This window comes from Vulpes vulpes, chromosome 4, assembly GCF_048418805.1.
Source record: "Vulpes vulpes isolate BD-2025 chromosome 4, VulVul3, whole genome shotgun sequence".
In the NCBI taxonomy this organism is placed as follows: Eukaryota; Metazoa; Chordata; class Mammalia; order Carnivora; family Canidae; genus Vulpes; species Vulpes vulpes.
Genome location: NC_132783.1, coordinates 35,537,739 through 35,559,642, shown reverse-complemented (window position 1 = coordinate 35,559,642; position 21,904 = coordinate 35,537,739). Strand labels below are relative to the sequence as shown.

Genomic DNA, 21,904 nt, shown 5'->3' with positions numbered 1-21,904 from the left:
CATAGACCACAAATGACTAACTTTCATTTTTATTTTTGAAAAGGAGAATAGTAGGTTCTGGAAATTATAGGCAGCTTGATATATGCATGAGGAATTGACAACAGATTGATAAAAGGCTTGTTTTTGAGCATGCAGAAATGAATGTTATGGTCATTAGCAGCCAACAAATGCCAACTAAGGAGAAGCTTTAATAAACCAGTATGGCTTATTTTTTATGAGCTTACTGGACAGATAGATCAAAGGACTGCTTGAAAATCAAATAGTAGCTAGTTATTGTTATTTGTCTTGCCTTAATGGAGTAATAAGTGTTTCCTCTCAAGAATGTCTAGTAATGGCTTTAAATAACACAAGAAAGTGTTTGTTAGGGTACCTTTCCTCTATTTAGCATTTTTGTAAATAACTAGATGAACATAGACTTCTCAGCTCTGCAGAGGACATGAAAATACACAGGGTATCTTATGTTGGTGCTTCTCAAATTTTCCACAGACTATTCCTAATGGAAGGGGAAAGTAAACATGTACATCTGAGAAACCAGGGCAATTATCCTAGCTGGCTGCCAAAAGAGAGACATTTCTCTGAATTATTTTGTCTTAATTAAAAACCATGTGACTTTCCACTCTATTTCAAGATTTTTAAAAATATAAATCTGTCTAATCAATTTCTTTCTCTTTCTTCTCTTCTTCTTCTTCTTCTTCTTCTTCTTCTTCTTCTTCTTCTGCTTCTTCTTTGTAAAAATTGACATCTCTGTGCCTTTGAATACTTTGGCACATATTTCCCAGAGGTGCTCTGCTTATCTTCATCCAAGTCAATCATAAAAACCTCAAATAGAATAGGGTAAAAAACCAGAGAACTATCACTCTCTATTAGAGGGTTTTTCATTCTGAATAAAGCCATCAATGAATGTATTTATATGATAAATAAGACACTAAATCTTGAAAAGGATCTTAATAAGATGGCATATTAAGAGAATTAAATCTAACAGAAATAAATATAAAATTTTGCATTTAAATTAGTACAGATATCGGTCGGTGTTCAAGTGATAAAAAAAATCCATGACTTATTTTTAATTTAGATTTAGAATGATTCCAATCATCCTAAGAACCAACAGAGTTATGTAATTGCTAAGTATAGTAGCATTAAATTAAATTACTTTAATATAAGTAGTAGTTAGATCAAGAAAAGTAACAGTCTCTCCATGCTCTGCATTAATAAACCATTTTTTACAGGAGCAAATTTAATTTTGGGTGCCAAACTTAACAGGGACCTCGATAAACTATGGAGTATTCATAGGAAGAAAACAGACTACCAAGCATCTAGAAACTTTATCATGCAAGAAAGGGTTAAAACCTAGAGCACAGACTATGAAGAGACCAGACTAGCTTAGTGCAGCACATGGCACTAAATGTTGTCCTGCAACATGGTGCTGAGGAGCATCTGCTTAGGTTGTTAAAATGGAGGCTACTGGGTTCTGCAGGTAGAAATTTGGATTTAGCAGCCTGGGGCTTTTGAAGCTGCATTTTGACACTCAACCCAGGGGAATGATGCAGGTGAGGCAAAGCCTCTGAGAAACACTATTCTATGCAATGGATATGGAAGCAGTATTAAAATTACAAAGAAACAGAGTGGCTCCACATTAAAACAAAACAAAACAAAACAAAAAAACCACAATAATCTTTCTTGGTAACAACCGGAGTTAGAAAACAGCATAGAAAAGCATACTGCAATAATATTACCCAGGACATTCATGGATATTCCAGGAGTCAGAGATGATACAGAAGGGACACTGAAGGACACTGTAGATTAAAAGTCCTCTAGTCAATCATTTGGACTATAGCAGAGAGAAAGAAAAATTAATAAAAGTATATTCATTGGATTTAGTGGAAAGAAAATGTTAATATTTGTATTTATGAGTAGCCACCTTTTTGTTCAATTTGTAATAAAATTGATTTTGTATACAAACATCTGCCTCTTGATTGTTTAAACAGTGCATATGTTGATGCTGTTTTCCTTTTATGCAATTAATTTCAACTAAGTGGTTGGATGAAAGAGTTATTATAATTTTTTTCTCTTTGGCATAGAATGTAACACCGATGATTTATTTCTTAATTATTCATGGGAAACCCCCACACACAATGTTTAATGTATTATTTTGGTACAATTTATAAGCACAATTCAGTCCTTAAGCAGCAATTTTTGAGAATACCATGAGCTACAAATTGCCTGCAAAAGAAATAAACATCAAATTCCAACGAATGTCCTGCCATTGCTGCAAACTGGTGAGTCCAGAGAGCAGCAGAAGGAAGTGTTAAAGGTCTGCAAGAAAGAAGACAGTCGAGAGTATATGTGAAGCAAAGACAAAATCACCAGATAACAAAAGGCAAGTATATGGTACTCGTGTCTGAGACTTGGTAGTTCTAGCATGAGCTACAGGAAAGAAGCGTGAAAGTGAGAGGGACCAGAGTTGGAAGGCTTGGAAAAGCATTGCTTGTAGGTGAGAAGGAGCTGGAGCACAGTGGTACTCATCAAAGACATGGGATTAAAAGAAAAGAAAGAAGCAAGAGAGGGAAAATTAAAGCAAATGCACTGACATTGATAATTTAATACATTTAATTGTAGAGCAAAGACTAAGTGGGTACATGAGTAGAAGAATTGTAAGCAGTGTACAAACTGACAGGGTAGGAAGAATGCAAATAAGAAATGGGAAAAGGAAGAGAGAAATTGGAGAGTAGAAGATTAATTGCCTGCTATGTAAGTAATATGTGGAAGTCAAAGGATACCATTTAAAAATTATAGACCAGATAGTAAATTGTTAAGTAGAAAAGAAGAGAATTAAGAGCACTATAAAATACCCTTTAAAACAAGAAGAAAATGCATGCCTTTCTAAAAGCCAAGTGAAATTAAAGGAAAAAAAAAAGGCAAGGCACGAAATAGAGAAAGATTAAAACTATTTGTTTTTAAAGACAAAGAAAAATATCCTCAGGGTTTCCAAGCAAAAAGGTCAAATTACTTATTTGGTTAAGAAAATTAGGTAGCCATTAGACTTCTAAAAAACAACATACTAAACAATGTACAGTAGAGCTGCCTTTTGAGGAAACTCAGGGGAAAGAAAATGCAAGCCAGGAATTTTTCTATACAGTTAAGCTACCCTTTAAGGCTATAGGCGATAAGAAGCAACTTTCCCCTTTTCCTAAGAGTTTTAGTGATTTAAAGCATACTTCACACATGATTTTGTCAGGGAGGAATTTGTAAAAAGCTTAGCCGGGTTGTTCATTTCTGAAGCTATCATGTTAGTTGGGATGGCTTAGACTGAAGAATACACTTCCCAGATAGCTTCTCTACTCACATGTCTGTGAACTGATGGGGACAGTGGAAGGTTGTATATAGTTGGGTCCCTGGCCTTGGCTGCGTAGTTTCAGGGCCTCTGCACATGGTCTCTTAGCTGGGTTTTTAGATTCCTATGTGGTGGTTCAGGAATTCAAGAAACCAAAGCAGAAACTGACACTCCTCTTAAAAGATACCAAGAACAAAAACAAACAAACAAAACAAAACAAAACAAAAGATACCAAGAACAACATACTCTGTTGATCTAAGCAGTTACAGTCCCTATCCATAATCAAGGGGGAAGGTAAATAGACTCCGCTTAGTAGTGTAAAAAATGTATGGCTGTCATCTTAAATACAACAAGTAGAACCTCCCACCTAGACATTAAAAAACGAAACAATAAACAACTCTTGATAAAAGCTAAAATATGAGAAGTTCAGGATTTCTGGAAAGTAGGGATAATTTAAAATTCTACACATAAAAATCAAGATAGTTTAAAAAAGCAATCAGCAGAATATTCATACTGGCAAATATATGTGTCAATAAAAATGAATAAAAATAAGTAAATTTCAAAAAATTAGAAAAAGCAAAAAAGTAAGCTAAAAGAAGCATAAGGAAGCAAATAATGAAGGCAGAAATAGACATTACTAGGGCAGAAAATAGAAAAATAGGAAGTCAAATTCTGTTCTTTTGAAAAAAAGTCATCAAAAGAGATGGGCCACTAAGAAATTTAATTTTAAAAAGGGATAAAGAACATAAAATGACAAGAGAGAAATAACTGTTGATACACAGAAAAATTTAAAAATCAGATTACTTTGCACACCAATATGCAAATAAATTAGAAAACCTAGAGGTAATGCATCATTTCGTAGGAAAATACAATTTACCAAAATGGAGCCAAGTATTTGTAGAAAGCATAAGCAAAGCAGTTATAATAGAGTTAAAAGAGGCTATCCGGGAACTGTCCAACAGAAGTCACTGGACCCAGATGATATAGTAAGGGAATTCTCCAAAAGAGACCAAAAGAGAGAGTCTAAGATAGCATTAATGCTACTTAACCTGCTTCAGAGAAAATGAAGGAAAATTTTCAAATTCTTTTTACAAAGCAATTATACTACTAATATCTAAATATGATAAATATAATTTAAAAGGAATATTTCAGATCATATTATTTATGAATATTGATGCAAAAAATCCAAAATAAAATTTTAGTGAAGAGACTTCAACACCACAGTAAAAAATACATCATTACCAAGAAGGGTTTAAAAGAAATGCAAAGATAGTGCAATATTAGAAAGTCTACTAATATATACTACTATTTTAATACATTAAGAGTTCTGAAAGGCCTTTGAAAAAGGTCAACACTTATTGCTAAGAAAAACTCCCCAGAAAATAAAAATGAGTGAATACTTCCTTTATGTACGATATTCATATATCATAGAGCATCGATTAGGAAATGTCATGTATCATTGCTATGATTAGGGTTGACATATACACATACATATATTAATGTACATACACATAAAGTATAAGTGTATGTGTTTATACACTTACAAACCCACATACATACACACAGGTATATAAAAAGGCTACATTTTACCTAATATGAAACACAAAGGCATACCCATCAAAAACAGGAACAAGGCAAGAATGCCTACTACCTCCACTATTATTTAACATAGTACTAGAGGTATTAACCAACTCAATTGGACAAGAGAAAACAATTAGGGGTATAACACTTGGAACAATAACAAGAAAGAAGTAAAATTATCTCTATTGCATATTTGATAGTGATGCTGGAAAACCTAAAGAATTAGTGATAAAAACAACTTAAAAAACCCCAAAGAAATGAACAGGGTAGCAGTATATAAAATCAACTCACCAAGTTTAATAACTTTTGTATATACAAATAATAGCCAATAGAAGATATTATGGAAAAAAAAAACTCCTGTTTATAATAGCAAAATAACTAAGTAAATAAAATAGGAAAGAATGAAATGTGAAATATTTAAAATTCTCTTAAGGAAAAAAATCATACCTGAAAGATATGAAAGTAAATTTGAACAAAGAGAAAGACAGTCTTTATTCCTAATTAGGATGTTTCAACATCATCAAGATATATTATCTCCAAGTTAATTTACAAATTTAATATCCCAATAAAAGTGCCAACAAACCCTTTATTTTTCTGAAGCTAGGCACCTACTATTTAGAAAAAAAGGGAAATAATAAAACACACACACATATCCACTTATTCTTTCAAAAAAAAAACCACAGGTAACAAGAAAGCAATGAAATAGGTTGCCTACTAATTAAGGGTGTGTATGGAAAGGCAGAGAGTGGGGAAGGGGTGATTTAGAGTGGGAAGAATAAAGGAGAGAGCACAATTTTCTGAGTATACCTTTTTGAAAATTTTTTCCTTTTGAAAGTATATTAATGTTCTACATATTCAAAAATTAACACTGAAACCTCAAGGCTGGGAAAATAAAAACATGAACTAAATACAAACAAAAACAAATGAACCCCAACTATATTCCAATTCATCAGCTGTCCATGTTGAAAGGGAGAAGGAAAAAATAATTTAAATAATTTTTTCTTTTTCATTTTATTTATTTTTATTTTTTTAAAATTAATTTTTATTGGTGTTCAATTTACCAACATACAGAGAAACACCCAGTGCTCATCCCGTCAAGTGTCCGCCTCAGTGCCCGTCACCCATTCCCCTCCACCCCCCGCCCTCCTCCCCTTCCACCACCCTTAGTTCGTTTCCCCGAGTTAGGAGTTCTGATATTTGTTCTGTCTCCCTTCCTGATATTTCCCAACATTTCTTTTCCCTTCCCTTATATTCCCTTTCACTATTTTTTATATTCCCCAAATGAATGAGAACATACACTGTTTGTCCTTCTCCGATTGACTTACTTCACTCAGCATAATACCCTCCAGTTCCATCCACGTTGAAGCAAATGGTGGGTATTTGTCGTTTCTAATCGCTGAGTAATATTCCATTGTATACATAAACCACATCTTCTTTATCCATTCATCTTTCGATGGACACCGAGGCTCCTTCCACAGTTTGGCTATTGTGGACATTGCTGCTAGAAACATCGGGGTGCAGGTGTCCCGGTGTTTCATTGCATCTGAATCTTTGGGGTAAATCCCCAACAGTGCAATTGCTGGGTCGTAGGGCAGGTTTATTTTTAACTCTTTGAGGAAACTCCACACAGTTTTCCAGAGTGGCTGCACCAGTTCACATTCCCACCAACAGCCTAAGAGGGTTCCCTTTTCTCCGCATCCTCTCCAACATTTGTTGTTTCCTGCCTTGTTAATTTTCCCCATTCTCACTGGTGTGAGGTGGTATCTCATTGTGGTTTTGATTTGTATTTCCCTGATGGCAAGTGATGCAGAGCATTTTCTCATGTGCAGTTGGCCATGTCTATGTCTTCCTCTGTGAGATTTCTCTTCATGTCTTTTGCCCATTTCATGATTGGATTGTTTGTTTCTTTGGTGTTGAGTTTAATAAGTTCTTTATAGATCTTAGAAACTAGTCCTTTATCTGATATGTCATTTGCAAATATCTTCTGCCATTCTGTAGGTTGTCTTTTAGTTTTGTTGACTGTATCCTTTGCTGTGCAGAAGCTTCTTATCTTGATGAAGTCCCAATAGTTCATTTTTGCTTTTGTTTCTTTTGCCTTTGTGGATGTATCTTGCAAGAAATTACTGTGGCCGAGTTCAAAAAGGGCGTTGCCTGTGTTCTCCTCTAGGATTTTGATGGAATCTTGTCTCACATTTAGATCTCTCATCCATTTTGAGTTTATCTTTCTGTATGGTGCAAGAGAGTGGTCCAGTTTCATTCTTCTGCATGTGGATGTCCAATTTTCCCAGCACCATTTATTGAAGAGACTGTCTTTCTTCCAATGGATAGTCTTTCCTCCTTTATCGAATATTAGATGACCATACATTTCAGGGTCCACTTCTGGGTTCTCTATTCTGTTCCATTGATCTATGTGTCTGTTTTTGTGTCAGTACCACACTGTCTTGATGACCACAGCTTTGTAGTACAACCTGAAATCTGGCATTGTGATGCCCCCAGCTATGGTTTTCTTTTTTAAAATTCCTCTGGCTATTCGGGGTCTTTTCTGATTCCACACAAATCTTAAAATAATTTGTTCTAACTCTCTGAAGAAAGTCCATGGTATTTTGATAGGGATTGCATTAAACGTGTAAATTGCCCTGGGTAACATTGACATTTTTACAATATTAATTCTGCCAATCCATGAGCATGAAATATTTTTCCATCTCTTTGTGTCTTCCTCAATTTCTTTCAGAAGTGTTCTATAGTTTTTAGGGTGTAGATCCTTTACCTCTTTGGTTAGGTTTATTCCTAGGTATCTTATGCTTTTGGGTGCAATTGTAAATGGGATTGACTCCTTAATTTCTCTTTCTTCAGTCTCATTGTTAGTGTATAGAAATGCCATTGATTTCTGGGCATTGATTTTGTATCCTGCCATGCTACCAAATTGCTGTATGAGTTCTAGCAATCTTGAGGTGGAGGCTTTTGGGTTTTCTATGTAGAGTATCATGTCATCAGTGAAGAGGGAGAGTTTGACTTCTTTGCCAATTTGAATGCCTTTAATGTCTTTCTTTTTCATTTTATTTATTTATTTTTCTTTTTCATTTTAAATTAAAATTTTAATTTTGAGATAATCGTAGATTCACATGCAGCTATAGTGGGGAAAGTCTAGGGTACCTCATTCCTGCCTGGCAGGGATGGAAGTCTAGTCTCCTCACTTGGCCTTTGCTGGCGGTGATAAAGGGGTGAAGATGGGGCCCCAGTTTTTCTGTGATATTTGACTGGAGTATGGTGGTTATTGTCCAAAAGTTTCCTGTCTTGCTCGGCTACCCTTTCCTAATCCTTTGGCTAGAGAAAGCAGCCTTTGCTGTTTTTGTCTATGCTTGTTGGCATTTCTGGATTGCCAGCTTCTTTAGCTCCAAATGTGGCATACAGAAGTCAAAAAGAAAAGCCAGGGAACTCATCATCATGTTGTCCCCTGGGTCTTGAGGTACCTGGCTAGTCTGCCTTTTCTCCACCTTTCAGAGTCTTCTGTTTAAGTATAAAGTCCATGTTTGTTTCTTTTAAAGATTTTATTTATTTATTCATGACAGACACAGAGACAGAGAGGCAGAGACACAGGCAGAGGGAGAAGCAGGCTCCATGCAGGAGCCTGATGTGGGACTCCATCCCAGGTCTCCAGGATCACACTCTGGGCTGAAGGTGGCGTTAAACCGCTGGGCCACTGGGGGCTGCCCCTAAAGTCCATGTTTTTTAATTGCACTGGATAGAAGGAATAAAGTAAAGTATGTCTATTCTATCTTACTAGAAGTGGAAGTTTTTCCCAAGTAACTTTTGTGTAATATATATCTATAAAATAATCTTGGCCTAAGGGGGGGGGGGAGAAGACCCACTAACAAATCTTGAACTCTGTTTTTTGAATATTATAACAATTCTAAAACTATTTCCTTTGCATTGTAGGAATACGTGATGAGTGAATGGGTTGATATTCTTGGAAACCAGGATTTTACTGCACAGGGAGATACAAATATGAAAAGAAAGGCAAGAAGAGAACTTGGTGGGGTGAATTGAAATTTGGAATTGAGTGTATGAACTGATTATTTTATCCATCTATCTATCTGCATATCTTTGCCTCTTTTAGCTCTTTTACCTTTTGAACCAGCTATAAGCAATTACACTCCAAAAGTAATTGGCCCACCAGATCTTGCCTTCTAAATACCATTCCCCCCTGAAAGGAACATTCATTGAAATTGCTAATTTCAAGACTGGTAGGGAAGGTAAGAGTTGAACTGCAAGCATCTTATGTGTTAGAATATACATAAGTTCTCAAAAAAAGTGATGGATAATGTCAAGAGCCCCCTTGAAACCACTTTGAAGGTTCTTCTCCTGGCTAAATCTGGGACAATTTGAGCATAAAAATGAGTAAAGACTTTAATGAATTATAACCTACTAAATAAAATGGAAATCCATGAGTCAATCCATGGGTAGTGTATAGCAGATAGGTAGGTAGTTAAGTATGTAGGTAGGTAGGTAGATAGGTAGATAGATTGATAGATGTATGAGAAGTCAGAGCTCTTCCTTATAGTAGAAAGTTGATTGATAAATCAGGACTTGGAAAATCACCACTTTGTAATCATCATACCAAAGTCTGGTTTGAGCAAGAATTACCAATGAATGACAAATCTAGGGGGCAAAGTTTGAGGAGGATTAGGGTATTTGCATGGTTTTCTAAATGTCTCCTCTCAGACTGCTCATTATTGCAATGGAAACAAATGATAACTATACAAAACAAACCATTGGGAAAAGAAAATTAGTATCACTGGTAAGGGGGCAACAGACATAACCTGCCTTGATATATGATTTCCTGAGACAGGCACAGTATCAGTTACATAGTATTCTGGCTGGGGATGCAATAAACAGAATCTTATGAGAAAACAGCAGACTAGCCTGAATTAAGGGACACACTTGAAAATAACTGACCTGTATTCTTTAAAAGTATTTACGTCATTAAAGATAAAGAAAGACTGACAAAATGCTCCAGATTAATGAAGATTAAAGACTAAATAGCAACTAAATGCAGTATGTTATCCTGGACTGGATCCTGGACTTTTTGAAGAAAGAAAAAATATAAAGGACCTAACTGGTGATATTGAGATATGGATGATTGATTAGATAAAAGTGTTATATCAATGTTAAGTATTTTGAATTTAATAACTGTAGTGAAGTTATGTAAGAGAATAAAGTCAATACTCCTGTTCTTAAGAGATACACATGGAATACTGAAGAGTAAAGGGGCACGATGTATCATGATTTATGCAACCTATACTTCAATATACACTTGGAAAGAGCAAGAGGTTAATAGCCAAATGCGGCAAAATGTTAACAACTGGTGAATCTGGATAAAGGCTATATTGAAGCTCACTTGTAACTTATAATTTTATGAGTTTGAAATTGTTTCAAAGTAAGAAAAAATTTTAAAAATGGAGGATAGTGGATCAAAGATTAGAATGAAAGTAGGAAATGAAAACCCTGCTAAAGTCCCATCTCTGAATTATGGATAGAAATTTGGAATGAAATGATTTTTGTTCAGGTTGGCAGAGTTTAAGATTATAATCCTCTTTCACATATGCAACATGTGCTGGAAGAAACAACAGAACTTCAATGAATGTATGCGGTTAAATCAGGTTTCTTAGTTTATTAGGGAAGACTAACAAGAAGTAGTAAAAATTGAAAAATTGAAAATTGACTTTGATAATAATGCAATTAAGGTGCATCCTTAGAATTCAATAGTGCAATGTATTATTTGAATACAGCCGCTTTAGGAAGGCATTTTTGGTATTTGTTTAAACATGATCTGTGCCATATGTCCCAACACACTATATGTATAGCCAATGCCCAAACACAGCAGCTGATTCCCGTTCTTCTGGACAGATGGAGTAGTTTCCTTAGCCCATGAAAATACTTACAAACTCAACATTCATTGAATGCTCTTTCCTCAGGACTCCTTCCCCCACCTCCTCACACACTCCTGCCAATCCTGATATCCTTTTACTCTTAGCAGAATCTTATTTCACTTTAGCAATTTGCACATTTGTAAAATTGGACACCTGGGGTTTTAGTTTTCAAAGCATAGCTCAACGGGTGTGTCCTGGCTTCTTGGCTTCTTTGAATATGCGTGTGTATCTAGTGTGTCTGTGCTTATGTGCATGCATGGCAGTCTGCTCCTTGATAAACTGGCCCTGTAGTGCTCTCTTGGAATTCAAATAGAGTTCTTGATGTATGGCTACAAATTTATTGACTGTAATCATGTTTCAGAGGCCAAACTCTCAGAAGGAAGTGACCATGTCTGTCAATTTGTTAGGTGTCACATGATTGTTTAATAGGTATTATCATGATGACCAAGGATTTTTTGGATAGTTTTATGGCTCTGATATCCACTTGTACTTAGCAAGTATGAGCTAAATTATTAACTTTTTGCTTGATGACAGAAAACAAATTCTAACAAAGAATAGTAATAGATTAGAGATGCACACGTAAAATTGAGGAGTAGAGGGGAATGAAATATTATGATGTATGCAACCTATTCTTCAATATGTATTTGTAAAGAGCACAAGAGATTGATGATGCAAATGTAGCAAAATGTTAACAACTGGTGAATCTGGATAAAGGATATTTTGGAATTATTTCCTCACCAAGAGAATCAAGATCACCTTATAGTCTGATAAGTGGCCAAACATTTATTATTTCAACTTGATTTTTTTCTTGCTGAGATTGAACACCTATCTGCTCGTATACTTTGGTTGTTTATTCACTTGTGAATAGCTTATTGTTTGACTTTTCACATTTTTCTATTGGGTTGATCTTTACCTTTTTAATTTGTAAGAATATTTAAATATTAAGGATATTAATCTGTGATACATATTGCCAATATTTTCCCCTTGCTTTTAATATACTGTTTAGCTTTATTTATAGTGTTTTTCATAGAGAAGTTTTACATTGCTATGTAGTTAAATCAGTTCATATTCACACTTAAAATTTCTGGCCTTATTACTGTACTTAAAAAGTCCTCCCTGTCATCAAATTGCATATATATTCTCCAAATGTTCTCCTGAACTTTTCATAGCTGTATTTTACTGTGAAGTTTTTAATTTATATGCAATTTTAACTTATGCATTATGTTAAGTACACAGCATATATAATCCAAATTTTTGGTGAGTTAATTTTTTGGCGAATTAAAATTAACTTATTTTTGTAAATTTAAAAATATTTCTTGTAATTTTACTATGGAAGGATCAGACTGTGTTTAAAATATATTTATAATGAAAATTCTTAAAAAATAATATAATTGGAAAACAAAAAATTCACCTGGTGTCTGATTAGTTCTATCTACATTGTGGAACAAATGCATGGCCATCTACCTGAAAGACATTCTATGTATTCTAAGCATTACTGGGGGCAGAAGTGCAATGTTTTCTCCCTAACTCAGAATTCTCAACTTTGAATGTACATTAGAATCACCTGTTTTTTAAAATGCTGTTGCCAGTCCCCAGAGATTCTGATTTCATTGGTCTGGACCTACCTATGCGGGATTTTAAAATCTTCCCAGGTGATATAATGCACAGCTGAGGTTGAGACTCCTGCATTAGAGCTTCTTAATGATGTCTAACTGATACTATTTGCTAAAAGCTTAGCTGTGATTCAAGTAAGATTATGTATCTAAATTTTAGTTCTAAAACCCTTCCATCTCTGGCCTCTAATCTTAACTGATTATAGCCCAGAGAAACCACTAGGACTTTGGCACTAATTTGGATATAATCTTTACTTTCTTCTGGGTGCATTGTGTAGACAATGGATTTAAGAGATTTGAAATAGTGATGTATCTAAAAAGTTTTCAGAATTAATTTCTCATGAGAAAGCAAATTTACCTTAGCATTTACCTTAGAAATATATGAATTTATCTTAAAATAATAACTATAGACACTTTAGAAATACAACTTTCGACTATGATTTCTTTGCAGATTCAAAATCAGAGACTTCTATAAAGAGCTTTAAAAAGTGAAACTTTGGCACAGATGTGTTCAGGTTTCATTTTCCTTTTTATATAAAGTAACATAACCTAAAATTGTGAATTTTAGAGGGATTTTTATTTTCTGTATTTGTCAAGAGCTTTTTTTTTTTTTTACAATGAATGCATATTATTTTTATCATCAAAAATCATGTTAATTTTTAAAATTTACATTTATATGATGTGATTACAACTCTTAAAAAATATGCAGAAAGAAATGCATTTGTTATTAGTTTTTACCTCCAGACAGTTGGGACTATGAGCAATTAATTTTTTCCCTTTTGCTATGTTTTTATATTTTCCAAGTTTTCTGCCATAATCCTATATTACTTCTATAAAGGAAAAATACACACTTAAACTAATTAAAAATTCATAGTAGGCTCATATAAATCACCCAAGTACTCTCAATAACTTTTATTTTATAAAACCAATTCAAGCATTTAAGTAGTATTCTGTTTTTAAAAAAGGATTTTATTTTATATTTTTTATTTGATTTAAATTCTTCACAATTTAAATAATCATTTCAGAAAGAAATTTTTTCTTTCTTTTTTAAAAAAGATTTTATTTATTTACTTACTTATTTAATTAATTTATTTATTTGAGAGAGCACTAACAATGGAGAGGGGCAGAAGTAGAGGGAGAAGCAGGAGGAAAGGGGAGTAGGGGGAGAGGGAGAAGCGGGGGCGGGGAGGGGGCGGGGGAGCCGGACATGAGGCTCTGGATCACAGGACCCCGAGATCATGACCCAGGCCCAAGGCAAAGGCTTAACCCACTGACCCACCCACGTTCCATGAAACTTTGTTTTTTTATCTTGATATTTTTATGTAAGGAGATATAACCATGAGCCCATGAGCCCTTCTGGTATTTTTTTCTCCTTTCTGTTTTTTTTTCCTTCTCTCCTTCAAGCCTCTTTTTCAAAGAGGGGCTGCTATTGCAAAAGTCAGGTATCAACTGGGTTCTAGCTGTAGGCAGCAGCCTCACACACCTGAGCCTGCCCCCCCCCCCTACCTCCTGCCTCATGGGTTGGTCAGGACCAGATGTTTTCCATGGTGTCTGGTATTTTTTTTTTTTTAAGATTTATTTATTTGTTCATGAGAGACACATACACACAGAGAGAGGTAGAACATAGAGGAAGAAGCAGGCTCCCCACAGGGAGCCCCATGTGGCACTGGATCCCAGGACCCCGGGATCACTCCCTGAGCCGAAGGCAGACACTCAACCGCTGAGCCACCCAGGCATCCGGTGTGGTGTTTTGTGATGTGCACTCTCAGCCTAGGGAGGAGACAGGTCCACTTGTATGCTCTGTGCTCGCTGGGGTGACTGTCAAGGTAGCTTGTGGTCCTCCATTCTCTTAGTCTCTTTGTCCATTTATCATTTCATCCCAATGGGTTCTGAGGAAGAAGGGAGGAAGCATGAAGCCTCATTTGGGTCTATGTCCAAACCATATTTGCTAGTCCATCCTGACCAAGGTGTCCTGTAGGTTGAGATTTACTGTGGCTCTAGTAATAGGGCTGTCACTGTTATCTCCATGTTGTAGCAATGGTTTGTGTTAATGGGCTATTGGAGCAAAATCTAGAAGGGGAGTAGAACCAGAATAGAGGAAGAGTAAATTGTTGGTACCTCTATTTCTCATACCTTCTCCTCCAGCAAATATTTGTGGGGAGTCTACCATATGTAAAACACTTTGGAGTGGACAAAGTCCTCAAAGAGTTCACAATCTAAGTATGCATAAATGCCTGTGGGGATGAGCATGCTTGTCTCTATGTATATGTTCAAACCTGCACTCAACTAATTACAATCCAATGTTGTAAGTGGTAGGAAAAATATTAGCAAAGAGCAATGAGAAGAGAGAGAAGGGGACATTTGACTCCTCCACTTCTTAGTTTATACCAGACTTCCATTTTTAGTAGATTTGACAAGTGTGCTTGACAGCCTGTTGTAGATGTACCTGCTAACACATCAAGAGATTTTTGTCTCAGTCTGTTCTGCAACTAACTGGGATACCTTTTGTTTATGGGCCTCATTTTTCCTATTTTGGTGACAAAGGATATTGAGTTAGCTTTCCATGATTCTCTGTAAAATGCTGTGATTTATTCCTTTCAGGAGATGAACAACTAATTGTAATTAGCAATTCACTACCAATCACAGCACACACTATCTTTGAGTCAAAAGACACCTTAGAAGTCGTCTGGTACACAAAGGAAACCAGCACCCAGAAGGATGGGAATTTTTTTTTAATTATTATTTATTTATGATAGGCACACAGTGAGAGAGAGAGAAGCAGAGACATAGGCAGAGGGAGAAGCAGGCTCCATGCACCGGGAGCCCGACGTGGGATTCGATCCCGGGTCTCCAGGATCGCGCCCCGGGCCAAAGGCAGGCGCCAAACCGCTGCGCCACCCAGGGATCCCAAGGATGGGAATTTTATCCAAGGTCAGAGCCATCCTTGGTCCTCAGGTTTCCTCATGTTGGTGCAGCTGAATTATGTAGACTAGGAGAACAGAATTCTGTTAAGAGTTGCTAGACTAGTGGGCACCTGGGTGCGGCAGTTGGTTGAGCATCCAACTCTTGGTTTCAGCTCAGGTTGTGACCTCAGTGTCCTGAGATGGAGCCCTGCATTGCGCTCCACACTTGGCACAAAGTTTGTTGAGACTCTCTCTCTGCCCCTCTCCACTGTGTGCTTTCCCACTGTCTCTAAAATAAATAAATACATCTTAAAAAAAAAAAAGTGCTGGCCTGAATACCCAATAAGAATTTGACTCAACACAATGAGCATAAAACAAATAATGCAATTCAAGGGATTTCAGGTGAGATACATTCCCTTGAGCAATCAACTGGACATTCTTGGCAGCAGGTAGTAAATGTGATTGGGGAAATATCTGTGAATACCATTCTTTCTGTGCCCTAGAAATGTCACCCTTCTTAGGAATGTGATTAACTGGATGTTTAGAAACATTAAAAAAAGCATGTGAAATAGACTGTTAAGATACTGAAATTTTTCCGCTATTCACTTTAGAACAAATAGCATGTTTACAGCAGATTAAGTAAAAGGTATACTGTTGGGTTTTGGTGAGCTTGGTGTTCTCTCTTGATTTTATCAGTAACTTTCAGGTGAATTTAAGTACAGAGTCAATAAGTGTGAATTGCTCCAAGCAGTGTGTCATGCTGGAAAAAATAAAGGAACAGAGACAGCAAATTAAGTTCTGGTTTAAAATGGATTAATTCTAGCAAAGATCAATTTGTTTAAATATTAAGTGAGTCCAAGCACAAATTCACTCATGTGCCCTCTGACTTTGCTCTCAGTTGGCCTCCTCCTTGTCCCTATCCAAGAACAGCATGGACAGCTGTGATAGAAAACAGGGTGTGTCTCTGGCTATGGGGCTCAAATGCCACATGCTAGATTCTCTCTCATCATGGCATTTGAGGTTGAGATCCACATATTGGCTTTATTCCCTAGGCAGCTGGGAGGTTGTGTGGGGTCACAGTGCTTCTCACATGGGTGCTCAGCTTCACCTTCCCAGTGGCCTCCTTTCCTCCTGTGGTAGAAGTGATGTATCTCCATTCCCTTTTAGGATTCCTCAGAATTTTCTAAATGATGAGGAGGGGTTTTACCTAGGGTTGATGCTGTATTTGGAGGATGACTTCTATGGGGAAAGGCACTTAACATAACCATCACCTTCACAGAAGATTTTTCTGTTATTGGGTTTTAGGAAACTTACTTGCCTGTGGGGAGATTTTTGTGTATTCATACATGCACAAATGCGTGCACACACACTGCAAGCTGTTTTCCTCTGCTTCTTTTTACTTTTCACATGTAGTCATTCATTTCTTACTTGACAAAGTTACGCTGAGTGCCTGCTCTGTGCCAGGCATTATCTATTTATTGACAAGATGTATGTTTGGTCATGTGACTTAGCAATCTGGTAGGAGTACTTTGGAGTAGTTCCTCTGAGATAATTAACTTTAAATAAAAATAAGGCAGTCAATCATATGAAAAGATTCTTAATATCACTCACTGTCAGAGAAGTACAAATCAAAACTACAATGAGATAGCATCTGAAACCTGTTAGAAAGGCTAAAATCAACAACACAAGAAATGACAGGTGTTGGTGAGGATGTGGAGAAAAAGGAATCCTTGTGCACTGTTGGTGGGAATGCAAACTGGTACAGTCATTCTTGAAAATAGTGTAGAGGTTCTTCAGAAAGTTAAAGATAGAACTACTTACTATATGATCCAGCAATTGCACTACTAGGTATTTACCTGAAGACTACAAAAACATTAATTCAAAGAGATACATGCACTCCAATGTTTATAGCAGCATTATCTACGATAGCCAAATTGTCCAACAACTGATCAATGGATAAAGAAGAAGTAATATATATACATGATTACTTAGCCATAAAAAATGAAATTTTGCCATTTGCAACAATGTGGATGGAGCTAGAAAGTATAATGCTAAGTGAAATAAGTCAGAGAAAGACAAATACCATATTATTTCACTCATATGGAATTTATTTTTTAGATGTTATTTATTTTGAGAGAGTGAGAGTGAGCAGGGGGTCAGGGGGAGGGGTGGAGGGAGAGGGAGAGTTAACCAAGCAGACTCCACACTGAGAATAGAGCCCAAAGGACCCTGAGATCATGACCTGAGTCAAAACCAAGAGTTGGACACTTAACTGACTGAGTCATGCAGATGCCCCTTATTCATGTGGAATTTAAGAAACTAAACAAATGAGCATAGGGAAAAAGAGGGATGCAAACCAAGAAACAGACCCTTAACTACAGAGAACAAACTGATGGTTACCAGGGGGGAGGTGGGTGGGGAATGGGTTAAATAGGTGATGGGGATTAAGGAGGGCACTTATGATAAGCACCAGGTGTTGTATGTAAGTGTTGAATCACTAAATAGTACATCTGAAACTAGTATTACACTGTGTTAACTAACTGGAATTAAATAAAAACTTAAATATATAAGCCAGTCACCAAGAAATAATAGTTTTAGAAAGACATAAAGGAAATGGGAAATTTATAATATCCAGGTACTATTCCCAGCATCAGTTTTCTTAGTTGTTTGATCCTGAGTTAATTAATGTAGTTGATCTTTTCCTCAGAGTGAAGGGGTGTTTTGGTTTTGGAAGTAGAACATGATTCCTGTGGTGCAAGAATGATTCAAACCATACCAATACTTTCAGATAAATGCTGAGTCTATTATAAATATTTTTTTCAAATTCGGAAGACCTTGTAATTTCATACATGAATTATCACTGATACATTTAAAAATGATTTCTAACTTTTAATTTGATTCTATGCTTTTGGTATACCTCTCTGTAAGTGGGGAGATAAAAAATTATGGTTCTCTCCATAAATTTAAAAATCTTCAATTTATAGCTGTAATTTCTGCCTTTGTCTTTTAATCCCTAGGCCAATATAATTCAGATTTGACTACTCTCCCGGGGGCTATATTTTCTACTCTAGGCACTTATTTTTTCTTAAATGGTGAATCATGAGACCAGTTGTTCTGGTTGAAGATTCAGATGTGGACAAAGATTATTATGTATCTAATATTTACGACACATGAAACATTCCACATGGAAGTTTGTCCTAAAGCCCCATAATTGTACTACATAACTAGTTTAACACATATTTGAGTAAAGAGAAATGTTTAACACTATTAAAAAGACAAGCTTGTTGGGAAGTGATGGAAAGTCTCATCTTGAAGAGACACAGTGGTGGGCCAACTCCAAATATTCTCAAGAGGAATTTTAAAGGAAATGCCTTAGTAAATCTGTATGTATACATTAAAAAATGGGCTGAAAAGAAACTAGTTAGGGAAGGTAGAACTATGAAATTATCATTTAAGACAGTACTAAGTGCACGTTTCTACCCACACATGCCTAAATTCAATAATTATGTCAAATAAACATCTACTTAGTAATTGTCAGGGAAAAACTGTCCTGTCAAGGCTTCTTATGTTTCTCTTCCTGTGTTGGAAATATGTAGTATGTTGGATAGAAATTAATTTGCTAACAATGGGCAAGATAGGGACTTGAAATGTTAAACTAAGCATCCTTTGGAGAATCATTTTATCTTATTTCCAGTTTTTAAACAGAACGTATGTTTTGGACTCTTGAGTGTTCTTGACATGAACTGCTGAGGCTGATATAGAATCCTTACCTGTGAGGTGCTGAATTCCAGACGGAATTCTGAGTAGTTTAAGTGTGGCTCTGTTGGAGGAAAGGAAACATTCTAAGGGAATAACATTCTAAAGGTAATTTTCCTTTTAATAAACAAGGCGGTCTGAAGGATAGCCTACCAGAGGCAGCACACCTGGTGGCAGGGGTTTTAGGTTATAAGAGAACTGAATGTAATGCTCTTCATCTAAAGGTCAGTGGAAATCTTACTAAGTCTCTTTTGAAATTACAACTTTAGGCCTTAGAGATTGGGACTGGCTGGGATTGCAGAAGGATCAACATACCTTTGGCTACAGATTCACTACATCATCCTTAGAAGAAGAAGAAAAAAAAAAAAACGTAAAAAGAAATGCCCAGTTCAAAGCCCAGATTCCTGTTATATGGATGTAAGATGTCCAGGTTGCTACAAGATTACCACAGTTTTCAGCCATGCTCAGACGGTGCTTCAACATTGTTGTGTCAGCCAACAGAAGAGGCCAGACTCACACAAGGGTGTTCATCTAGAAGAAAGGATCACTAGATTATCCACATGACCTCTTGAACTTGTGTAATATCACAGAAAGCCCTATCAGTTCAGTAATTCGTCGCTTCTTGGCCTTTTGGCTAAGATCAAGTGTAGTATCAGTTCAGTAATTCAATTACTCTACCAAGATAAGGTAATTATGCTTAATTTTGTAAGGTATACACACTGATCAGCTATTTTGGAGTCAGATTTTCAATAAAGTTTTGATTATGGGCAATAAATAAAGATAGTAAATTACAACTTAGAAACCAAATTGTAACTTAAAAATGAGGGAAATTGCATAAATTTACTGCCTGTTCAAATAAATTATTATCAGTTTTTCTGTGTCTGTTATCTGTTTTACATAAATAATAAATACTATAATTATAGGACAGATAAGAGTTTATATATTTTTCTATTAATATTGTGGCAAACATGTCCCTTTTAATGAGTATGTCATGATCTCATAATAATTTCTTAACTACTTCTGTTACTGTAAATGAAAACTCTTTCTAATTTTTGCTACCATGAATAACATTACAATACCTTTTTGTATGATTATAGCTTCTTTTTTTAGTAGAGAGATTATTCCTTTAGGGAGAAATTGCCAAGAGTGAGATTATATGGTCAACGCCTACGAATATTTTTATGGCTCTGAAATGTGTTGCCAAATTGCTTGCTAAAAGGGTTGTACCAAATGCAAGTTGGCTTTTAAAGGTCAGGCTTATTTTGATACAGGAATAACATATGTGTTATATTAAACTAACTACTTCTCAGCTGGTGAGAAACAAAACATATCATTTCCTAATACATAGAATAAGAATATAATCCAGGAATCATGCCAAAGTCTGCCATATTGTGAATGGGCCAGGCATTCACAAACCTCAGTACTGTTCGTTTTGGTCATAATTCTAAAGTGGATCCCTTCGGGAAGTTATATTTTGGGCAAGTTGTAGCCTGATGCCCAGAGAAGTTATCTCAATGCTTCTTTTTGCCTCAGCACAGGTAGGAGGACTGAGGCCATAGTTTTATTTGTATACATGCATAGGGAGCTTAATTTTATTTTGTAATTCCTTCATTTGAGAGGATAACAAATGAAGATTACAATTAGCTCCCAAACTCCCTGGAAACAAGGTAATTTTCCTTTTAAGAATAAGTCAGATTCTGTTGCATAGTTTAAAAATACCAGGCACAAGAAGTTCTATCTGTACAATGCCACAGTTGTATGATTTTGTTATTCTTGGTTTAGCAGATACATTTAATGAAAGGGCTAAAAGGAATACATGAATGCACCCAGGGAAACTGGAATCACAGGTGACCTACAAGGGAAGAATCCTTTCCATGGCATGGATTTAACTCAGGTGAATGATCACAGGATCTGAGATTCAGTGTTTTAACAACTGCCCCAGGATGTCTTGGTCCTCAGCAAAAGTGGCCAAATCCCTTCCTCTCTTCTTTCTCCAATATACGTAAAGTCTTCGTGTAAAGTTTGGAATAACATCATTTATTTGTTATTCCACAAACACTCACATGCATTCTTTGGGTTGTTTTCTTACATACAGATTTGACTTCCCTGTCTTGAGCACTGAATTAAACTTCCTTGATAATCAGGACATCTGTTTATTTACTGTAACGGCTGCCTCTTTTTCTTATAGTCTCCAGGCACATCTTTATGGATCACTGGAAAAGACCACTTTATTTCTCAAATAACACAACCAGAAGCCAGAGGGACCTTATCAGGTGGAATTCTCAAAGCAAGGTAAACATCAAGAAGTTGGCAAAAGCCAACAGAAGAATGGGTACGGTAACCCATATCTTCCTGTTGGTGCCCTGGTCTCAGGAGCTGGTGTGGGGGAGGGGAGCCCATCTTATTATTAGCAAAATGAAAGAAGCCCTAGAGACTAGAGGTTTAGGCGCAAGTTCTAGAGCCAGACAGACTTGAGGAGTATGTCTCTCAATCACTTGATAGCATCTCCATTACTCTACAGCTCTGAGACTGGGCAAGATCTTGAACTTCTCTAAGCTCACATTTACCTTCCATAAAAATGGAATTAATATCTACTTTTCATAGGGCCAGGAAGAGGTTTTCTTTTCATTCTTTTTGCTGATGGTGGCTCCTCACTGATGGCGAGCAAAGGTAGATGATATTTAAGAAAAAAACATGACTTTGTATCCTATTTTTAATTTTACTTCTGCTTTTGTGGGTGAAACATTAGGCTTTGGACTCACTGAAAAAAAATTCCTTATATAATGAAAT

At 36.1% G+C, this 21,904-nt stretch overlaps 2 pseudogenes; both read left to right on the top strand.

Moving 5' to 3' along the window:
- Positions 1-19,525: 19,525 nt before the first annotated feature.
- LOC112934236 (small ribosomal subunit protein eS27-like) lies at positions 19,526-19,665 on the top strand (annotated as a pseudogene).
- Positions 19,666-19,728: 63 nt separating this feature from the next.
- On the top strand, positions 19,729-19,835 carry LOC112934240 (U2 spliceosomal RNA; annotated as a pseudogene).
- The last annotated feature ends 2,069 nt before the right edge of the window (positions 19,836-21,904 follow it).